The 8685-nt window shown below is 48.5% G+C and overlaps 1 pseudogene; it reads right to left on the reverse strand.

Moving 5' to 3' along the window:
- Positions 1–928: 928 nt before the first annotated feature.
- Positions 929–3490, reverse strand: LOC109766124 (probable metal-nicotianamine transporter YSL12; annotated as a pseudogene).
- Positions 3491–8685: the final 5195 nt, after the last annotated feature.

Below are 8685 nucleotides of genomic sequence, written 5' to 3' on the forward strand. Positions count from 1 at the left end.
AAAATGAAAAACCTTTCAAAACTTGCACACAACTTGCAATTAAATTGCACTTTTTCAAATATGCAAAGAATAAGCATATAATAGTGCAACTTTCACTTTCTACTATAATTTACACACATATTATTTAGTAATTGCATTTATATTTACACACAAAAATAAATCTAAAACAAACAATAACAAAATTTGCACAAAATATACACACAAATTGCACCTTTTTCAAGTATGCAAGAATAAGGATACAATAGTGTAACTTTCGCAAAATAGTTTTCTAAGGAGGAATGAATTAGTGGCATTGTTACTAACTTAAAAATAATAAAACAATAACCAAAAATGAATTAGTGACATTGGTATTGCCCTTTAAAAAAACTTGCACACTATTTTGCACTGAAATTGCATATTATGCAGTATGCAAAGAATAGTTAGTTGTTTTTTTACGGTAGCGCACTATCATATAATTGTATAATTTTCAACATGTTGCATAGTATTTATGTGCATACATTTACACTCATCTATCATCGCAAAAATACCGACAAAAGAAAAATAAAAACCAACTAACAAAGAAAAAGAAAAGCAAAAACACATAAAAACAGAAATAACATAAAACAAACAAAGGAAGAGATGAGGGCTGGATCTCAAAGTTAATGGGCTTCGGCCCAGTAGCAAACTACTGACCCAATAGGTTCAGTCAAAAAGAACAAGCCCAACACAACAAACAACAAAGGACAGAAAAAAAAATGTAGCACCAATCTCAGCAGTTGTCTAAAAAAACAATCTCGGAGCAGAAATCAATGGTTAGAAAATCGACTGACCCAAATTTAAAATCCAGGCAACTTACGAGTAGCTAAAGTGTCAATTATTTTGTGTAAATATACCAAATACTTCATGGAAGATCAGCAAGGACAGTCAGTCAGTTGGACATACCAAGATATATGGATTCAGAACATTGGATCTTGCCATTTAGATGAAGCTTCCGTCAAAAATCGCAGACAAATCAGCAGCACAAACTAAATCAACAAAGCGATATAATGTTGCACGACCACGAAGCTGAGTAGTACTAATTGGGTAAACGAGAATGAATGCTATGTCTTGGACGAGAGGGTTTGGATGAAGGCATCCACTCTAGCATTCGTGGATCTGGAGAGGAACTTCATGCAGATCGGAGGCTGCACCTTGGCCAGAGCCAGCACGGACTGCGGCATGCTCCAGATCCCCTCACCACAGATCAAGCCCGAAGCAACCGAGCGCGCGAACATGTCCGCCCCGGCCTTATCCACCTTCTCCCACACGAACAGTATCGCGCTGCCGACGCACATGTCGATCGCGAAGTACGACCCGAGGTAGAATGGTATCGCCATGGCCATGGGGACGGGTATGAACCTTGACACCTTCTCTGGCGCCAGGTCTCGCGCAAGGTTGATGACGACCGCCGCGGCAAACACCACGCAGCACAGGGTGAGGCAGTGCTTGGGTAGGGAGGAGAAGCCCTGGACGCCGAAGATGGCCATGTTGCGGTAGACGACGGCGTAGGGCGCCGGGTAGTCGCTGCCGCTCAGCCCGACGTTGTCGAACGCCCTGTAGAAGAGCCAGAAGACGCAGGGCCCGATGACGCACCCCATGGCCGTGCCTATGACCTGGCTGATGAACATGGACCTGGGCGACGCCAGGGTCAAGTATCCGGTCTTGAAGTCCTGCATGAGGTCGGCGGCGGTGGCAACGATGGTCATCATGACGCCACACGCGGCAAGCCCAGCGATGACGCCGCCGTGCGAGGCGCCGGCCCACGCGCCGAAGACGAAGATGCCGAGCTTCCCGTAGGTGGTGGCGAGGGACCAGTCGGTGAGGCCCATCCCGTAGGCGTTGCAGAAGGCCAGCACCGGCGCCATGCCGTAGACGGCCAGGATGTAGTACCATTTCAGCTGCGGGAATATCTTGGGGACGACGCCAACGGACACGGCTGCCACGGCGACGTACCCAGCCAGCGCCACGCCCATCGGGATCTGGTCCCTGAGGAAGTACTCGGTGCGACGCAAGTCATCGTCGTCCAAGGACCTCGCCGGGCCGTCACTGGAACCGGACACCGGGAGCGTGCTCCTCCTCTTGGCTGCTGCCATGAATGCCTTGGTCATCCGCAGGCTGACTTTGACGAAGTTGTAGAAACCGTCACCAAGAATCATGGCGATGGATATAAAGACCTTGTAGCCTTGCAGCCCATGGAGGTCGGACCCCTTGGCGGTGGCCGGGTACCAGCTCCCCTTCTTCTTCTCTATCAGCGGCCACATCAGTCCCCACGAAAGGATGCCGCCGAGGAGAATGGAGACGTTTATGATGTAGGGGCAGATCATCCCGACCCCAACGTAGATCGGAGAGAAGCTGAAGTAGAACTTCCTCTCGTATGCCTCGAGGCCCAGCGAGGGGAAGCTCTCGAAGCCGCAGTCGTCGCCGGCGGTGTAGAACCACTTGAAGAGGCCCCAGAGGAAGCTGACGAGGGAGTACCTGCCAAGAGTCTTCACCTGCTCCCTGGAACAAAGCAACACAAGAAATTTCTGATCCAGTGGTACAACAATACAATGTCCTACACTATCACTATGTCAGTCGCAATGTACAGAACAAATTAAGGTCGCACTGACTGCACGCACTTTGCTTCCTTGGCGCCCTGAGGAGTGTGGAATCCGTTGATGAGGGTCGCCGTCGCGGTGCCGCTTGGATAGCTCAGCCCGTAGTCGATGATCATAACCTGCACGCGCAACGCAATCCATTCAGATTTACAACTTTGCAAATGGAGAATGGCACAAATTAACGGATCAGATTTGTTCTGGCCGGAAGATTTACCTTTCTCAGGGGCACTAGAGCGAAGAGGCCGACGAAGCAAACGAGGAAGAGGAACCCGATCATCCACCCCAAGCTGGGGTCCTTGACGTTCATGGCGTCATTCGCCTCCGTCGCCTGGCCAGCGATCCTGCTGCTCATGGCAAACATGTAGGAGCCGAATCCACCTGTACGCACGCGTCTCTTGCTCACCGGTCAGCAGAGCACACGAAACGGAGAGGAACGGGGTAATTAAAAACAGTCAGCAAAGAAAACGGCCGCGCTTACCGCTGAAGGCGATGCCGTAGGCGGCGACGACGCAGGTCTGGATGACGGTGTTCTCCTGCCGCGTGAAGGGGCGGCGGGGCAGGCCCAGCCTGGCCTCGGCGGCCGCCCAGAGGCGGGCGAAGAAGAAGCCAAGCAGCCCGCGGAGATGTTGAGCGAGGGGATGATCCCCGCGGTGAGGCTCAGCTTCATGACGATGACGCTGAAGAGCACGGCCAGGAGCGCGCTCACCACGAAGGCCCGGACCGTCAGCTGCTCACGCCACGACGGCACCATCTCCGCGGACTCCGCGCTGCGCTCCCTCGCCTCCTCGCCCGTCGCCATGTCGGGGAAGCAGGCCGGCGGCGGATTGGGGTTTTGTAGCACAGGGGGGGAGGATGCACCAGTGTTGGATCTAGCTGGACGCAATGAATGTATGCATTGGTACCATCTGCTGTCACTCCATTTAGTACGGGATTTTGCAAGGGTCAAAGCTCTTGGATAACAACATTGCGAGGGTCTCCAATATTGGAAAGAAATAAATGCTCAATTCTGCCATTTAGGAAAAATGTATGCTTTCCAAATATATTTTTTGGTAACTTTGACAAATACAGCTGGAGCCTATACACACATATAACGATTACGGCATCTCCAACATTAACTCCAAATCGTCCAAGGACCGGTGGGGACCAACCAGTGAACAGTGATGCAGTAGTCAGCCATCTAACCATGTCCATTTTAAAATAAATTTAGACAAACCGGATGATTTTTAATTAAACCGAAGCACATTCATTACATTTTTGACATGTTTCGCTAAAAAAACGACTGGACCTAACCTAGTCTAAATCTATAGTGGTGATGTCCTCCAAGTCCTTATTCCCCTCCGGTGTTGGCGTGTCTGATGAAGATGAGACCCATGAAGCAAAGGTGCGGTCGTCGGTGAGGAAGAGTAGGACATGGGACGCGAACCGACCCACTTGGGACTCGAGGCCCCGCCGCCTCCCATCCACTACTCCTCGTCAAAGTCCGCAACCTGTCTGCTGATACGTCTCCAAGGTATCTATAATTTTTTATTGTTTCATGCTATTATATTATCTGTTTTGGATGTTTTATATGCATTAATATGCTATTTTATATTATTTTTGGGACTAACCTATTAACCTAGAGTCCAGTGCTAGTTTCTGTTTTTTCCTTGCTTTTTAGCTTCGCGGAAAAGGAATACCAAACGGAGTCCAAATGGAATAAAACCTTCGCGATGATTTTTTTGGGCCAGAAGACACCCAGGAGACTTGGAGATCAAGTCAGAAGAGCCACGAGGCGGCCACAAGGGTGGAGGGCGCGCCCCCTACCTTGTGGGCCCCTCAGGACTCCCCTGACCTAGCTCTGCCTCCTATATATTCACATATATTCCCAAACCACTAGAGGCATCCACGAAAACACTTTTCCATCGCCGCAACCTTCTGTTCCCGTAGATCCCATCTTGGGGCCTTTTCCAGCATCCTGCCGGAGGGGGATTCGATCACGGAGGGCATCTACATCAACCCTAGTGCCCATTCGATGAAGCGTGAGCAGTTTACCTCAGACCCACGGGTCCATAGCTAGTAGCTAGATGGCTTCTTCTCTCTCTTTGATTCTCAATACCATGTTCTCCTCGATGTTCTTGGAGATCTATCCGATGTAATCTTCTTTTGCGGTGTGTTTGTCGAGATCCAATGAATTGTGGATTTATGATCAGCTTATCTATGGATATTATTTGAATCTTCTCTGAATTCTTATATGCATGATTTGATATCTTTGTAATTCTTTTCGAACTATCGGTTTAGTTTGGCCAACTAGATTGGTTTTTCTTGCAATGGGAGAAGTGCTTAGCTTTGGGTTCAATCTTGCGGTGTCCTCTCCTAGTGACAGTAGGGGCAGCGAGGCACGTATTGTATTGTTGCCATCGAGGATAAAAAGATGGGTTTTACATCATATTGCTTGAGTTTATTCCTCTACATCATGTCATCTTACTTAAAGCGTTACTCTGTTTTTCATGAACTTAATACTCTAGATGCAGGCAGGAGTCGGTCGATGTGTAGAGTAATAATAGTAGATGCAGGAAGGAGTCGGTCTACTTGACACGGACGTGATGCCTATATTACATAATCATTGCCTTGGATATAGTCATAACTTTGCGCTTTTCTATCAATTGCTCAACAATAATTTGTTCACCCACTGTATTATTTGCCTTCAAGAGAGAAGCCTCTAGTGAAACCTATGGCCCTCAGGTCTATTTTCCATCATATTAGTTTCCGATCTACTATTTTGTAATCTTTAATTTCAGATCTATACAACAGAAAACCCAAAAATATTTTATCTTTTGTCTAGCTTTATTTATCTATCTCTATCAGATCTCACTTTTGCAAGTGACCGTGAAGGGATTGACAACCCCTTTATCGCGTTAGGTGCAAGTGTTTGATTGTTTGTGCAGGTATTGGTGATTTGTGCGTTCTTCTCCTACTGGAATGATACCTTGGTTCTCAAACTGAGGGAATTACTTATCTCTACTTTGCTGCATCACCCTTTTCTCTACAAGCGAAAAACCAACGCAATCTCAAGAAGTAGCATCTGCCGCCAGTGAACGTGAGGTTGATGATGGACATGGATGGGGCGGCACGCTCGCCGCACCAGTACCAATGAAGCATCCTTCACAGCACGAAGGACGCTTAGCTGTCGGCGTTTGTCCACGATCGCCAGCGCCGCCTACGCATCCGGCTGCACCGCGACCCGTTGGGAGCGGCGTGCGCGCGCGGTTGATACGTCTCCAACGTATCTATAATTTTTTTGTTCCATGCTATTATATTATCTGTTTTGGATGTTTTATATGCATTACTATGCTATTTTATATTATTTTTGGGTCTAACCTATTAACCTAGAGCCCAGTGCCTGTTCCTGTTTTTTCCTTGTTTTTGAGTTCCGCAGAAAAGGAATAGCAAACGGAGTCCAAACGGAATGGAACCTTCCGATGATTTTTCTTGGACCAGAAGACAACCAAGTGACTTGGAGATGAAGTCGGAGGAGCCACGAGGCGGACACAAGGAAGGAGGGCCCGCCCCCACCCTTGTGGCCCCCCCGTGCACCTCCTGACCTAATTCTTTCGCCTATATATTCTCAAATATCCCCAAACCATCAGAGGCATCCACGAAAACACTTTTCCACCGCCGCAACCTTCTGTACCCTTGAGATCCCATCTAGGGACCTTTTCCGGCACCCTACTGGAGGGGGATTGCTACTTCTTGAGCTTGCGTTGGTTTTTCCCTTGAAGATAAAAGGGTGGTGCAGCAAAGTAGAGATAAGTATTTCCCTCAGTTTGAGAACCAAGGTATCAATCCAGTAGGAGATAACGCACAAATCACCGAATACACTACTGCAAGATACTGCTAACGCGACACTACGATCAGAGACCCTTTCACGAAACTGTGTGCGATGCATTAATAAAAAACGGGGATGTAAAAAATCGTCAAAAAGGTGCAAAACGTTTGTGATGGAGGGTGCATCAAACACGGTTCAGATTTTATTTGCGTGTGCGATGCAGGGCACACGGTTAACCCGTTCGAACTATTTGCGATGAGGCAGAACAACAGAAACGGGCAGCTATATCAATGTGTGTGTGATATACGGCATACAGTTCTCTCCGATGAACCGTTTGCTATTAGGGAGTGCAACATAAACGGTTAGCCAAATCAAGGTGTGTGTGATATAGGGCATACTGTTCACTCGGATGAACTGTTTTTGATTAGCAAACTGAAATCACCACGATCGCGCAAGCGCGAGCAAATTAAGCTGGAGGTACTGGCTCAACCGTGTGCGATGCAAGTACGCTGAAATCACCACGACCCTGCAAGCGCGAGCAAAGGGTGGAGGTACTGGCTCAACGTGTGCGATGCAAGTGCGCTGAAATCACCACGACCGCGCAAGCGTGAGCAAAGGGTGGAGGTACTGGCTTAACCGTGTGCGATGCAAGTGCGCTGTAAAACCACCACCTGTGCAAGCTAAAGGCGAGCAACTTAATTTGGAAATTAGGACGAACCGTGTGCCATAGACCAGCTAGCTAGAAATATAAAAAACAAACTGCCCGCCTTGAGTGTTACAAAAATCGGCGGATCCGCGCCACTTTTCCTTATTATCATACACACATATTGTTATTGGACCGTGCGCGATCTTGGGCACTCCCGCCCCGCATCAATTCCTTTACCCAAATTTAGTAGCCATTGTACTTCAACCGTGACCCACACTCCTCCAGCACCGACCTTATAGTAAAATTGTAGTAGCTGAGGCAATTGAACCGTCGCCCTCCCTCGTCCACCACCATCTCCACCCACCATTACTAAAATTTTCAGTATCCGCGGCGTACCCTCAAACACCCCCCTCCACAGTCCCCCACCCGCCCCTCCCCCCCTCGAACCCTAGCTCGCGGCCGCCGCTGCTGCCGCCAACCCTGCCGGTCTGCCCGTTCCTCCTAGCTTAGATAATAAAGTTCAGGTTACCCAGCGATTCCCATACCATCGCACCACTCCCCTAAGTTTTTAGATGAGGCCTGCGGTGTCCCTCCCCGCCAGATCCACATCCCCTGCTCTAGAATGTTGCAGCCTAAGCTCGACCACGTATCCCGGGGGAGCCTGACGAGCATTCGGCCAAGAAGAGGTTTATCATGGCCTCTCTGGCGGACGTTGGCGAGGTGGCCGTTGTTCGCCCCAACCTGTTGATCCCGGAGCAACACGTCGTTGCAGAAGCCGGAGGAGACGTTGACTATGTTGCCATGCCGAAGGCTTCATGTCAGTGGGCTAGCGTATTACTGTATCTCGGGAAAGCTGGCTACGACATCAAGCTCGTCCACACCGACGGCTTCACGCGGGCCATGTCACAGGTTAAGTGGTCCATCCCCAACCCCTCTGGTTCAACCGTCACCGATCTCTTCGACGGCCCTGCCACTGATCTCCTCCGCCAAGCAGTCAAGGATTTGCGAGCTTTATACGCCATCGAGCCCATTTTGTCACTTCTGAAGGACACGTTCTACGGCGGCGGCTTGGGATCCTCAATTGCCAAGTCAGATCTCATCGACCACGACCACGAGGAGGGCACCCACAAAGGTTCTTCCAAGGTGAAACAACCCATCTGTGACATCAGAGAGCGCACCATGAGTCTGTGCTCTTCCAACTGGAAGGATCCCGTCCATGAAATGTGAGGCAACATTCTATCAGCAAATCTTACCTTTTCTAGCTTGCCAACCCGTACCCTTTGTTGTAGTAGCATTTGTCGTGCGGTGCTTTAACTATGCCGTATTTAATTATTTCAGTTATGCAAAAATGTATTGTTCAATAGGTCTATCTGATGTTTAAGTATGAATTGTCCACTTTAGTTTCACGAATGGCTATATTTGGTTGTTTATAGTGAGTAGATGCCTTGTTTATCTGTATTTGGTTGTTAGGTTGGTTGGAGTGAGTATTTTTTCAGTTATCGAGCAGATGCCTTGTTTATCTGTATTTGGTTCTTAGTTTGCTTTTTTTTAGCATTTGTCCAGTTATCAAGCAGATGCCTTGTTTATCTGTATTTGGTTGTTAGGTTGCTTTTTTTAGC

The sequence above is a fragment of the Aegilops tauschii genome, chromosome 6, assembly GCF_002575655.3.
Source record: "Aegilops tauschii subsp. strangulata cultivar AL8/78 chromosome 6, Aet v6.0, whole genome shotgun sequence".
In the NCBI taxonomy this organism is placed as follows: Eukaryota; Viridiplantae; Streptophyta; class Magnoliopsida; order Poales; family Poaceae; genus Aegilops; species Aegilops tauschii.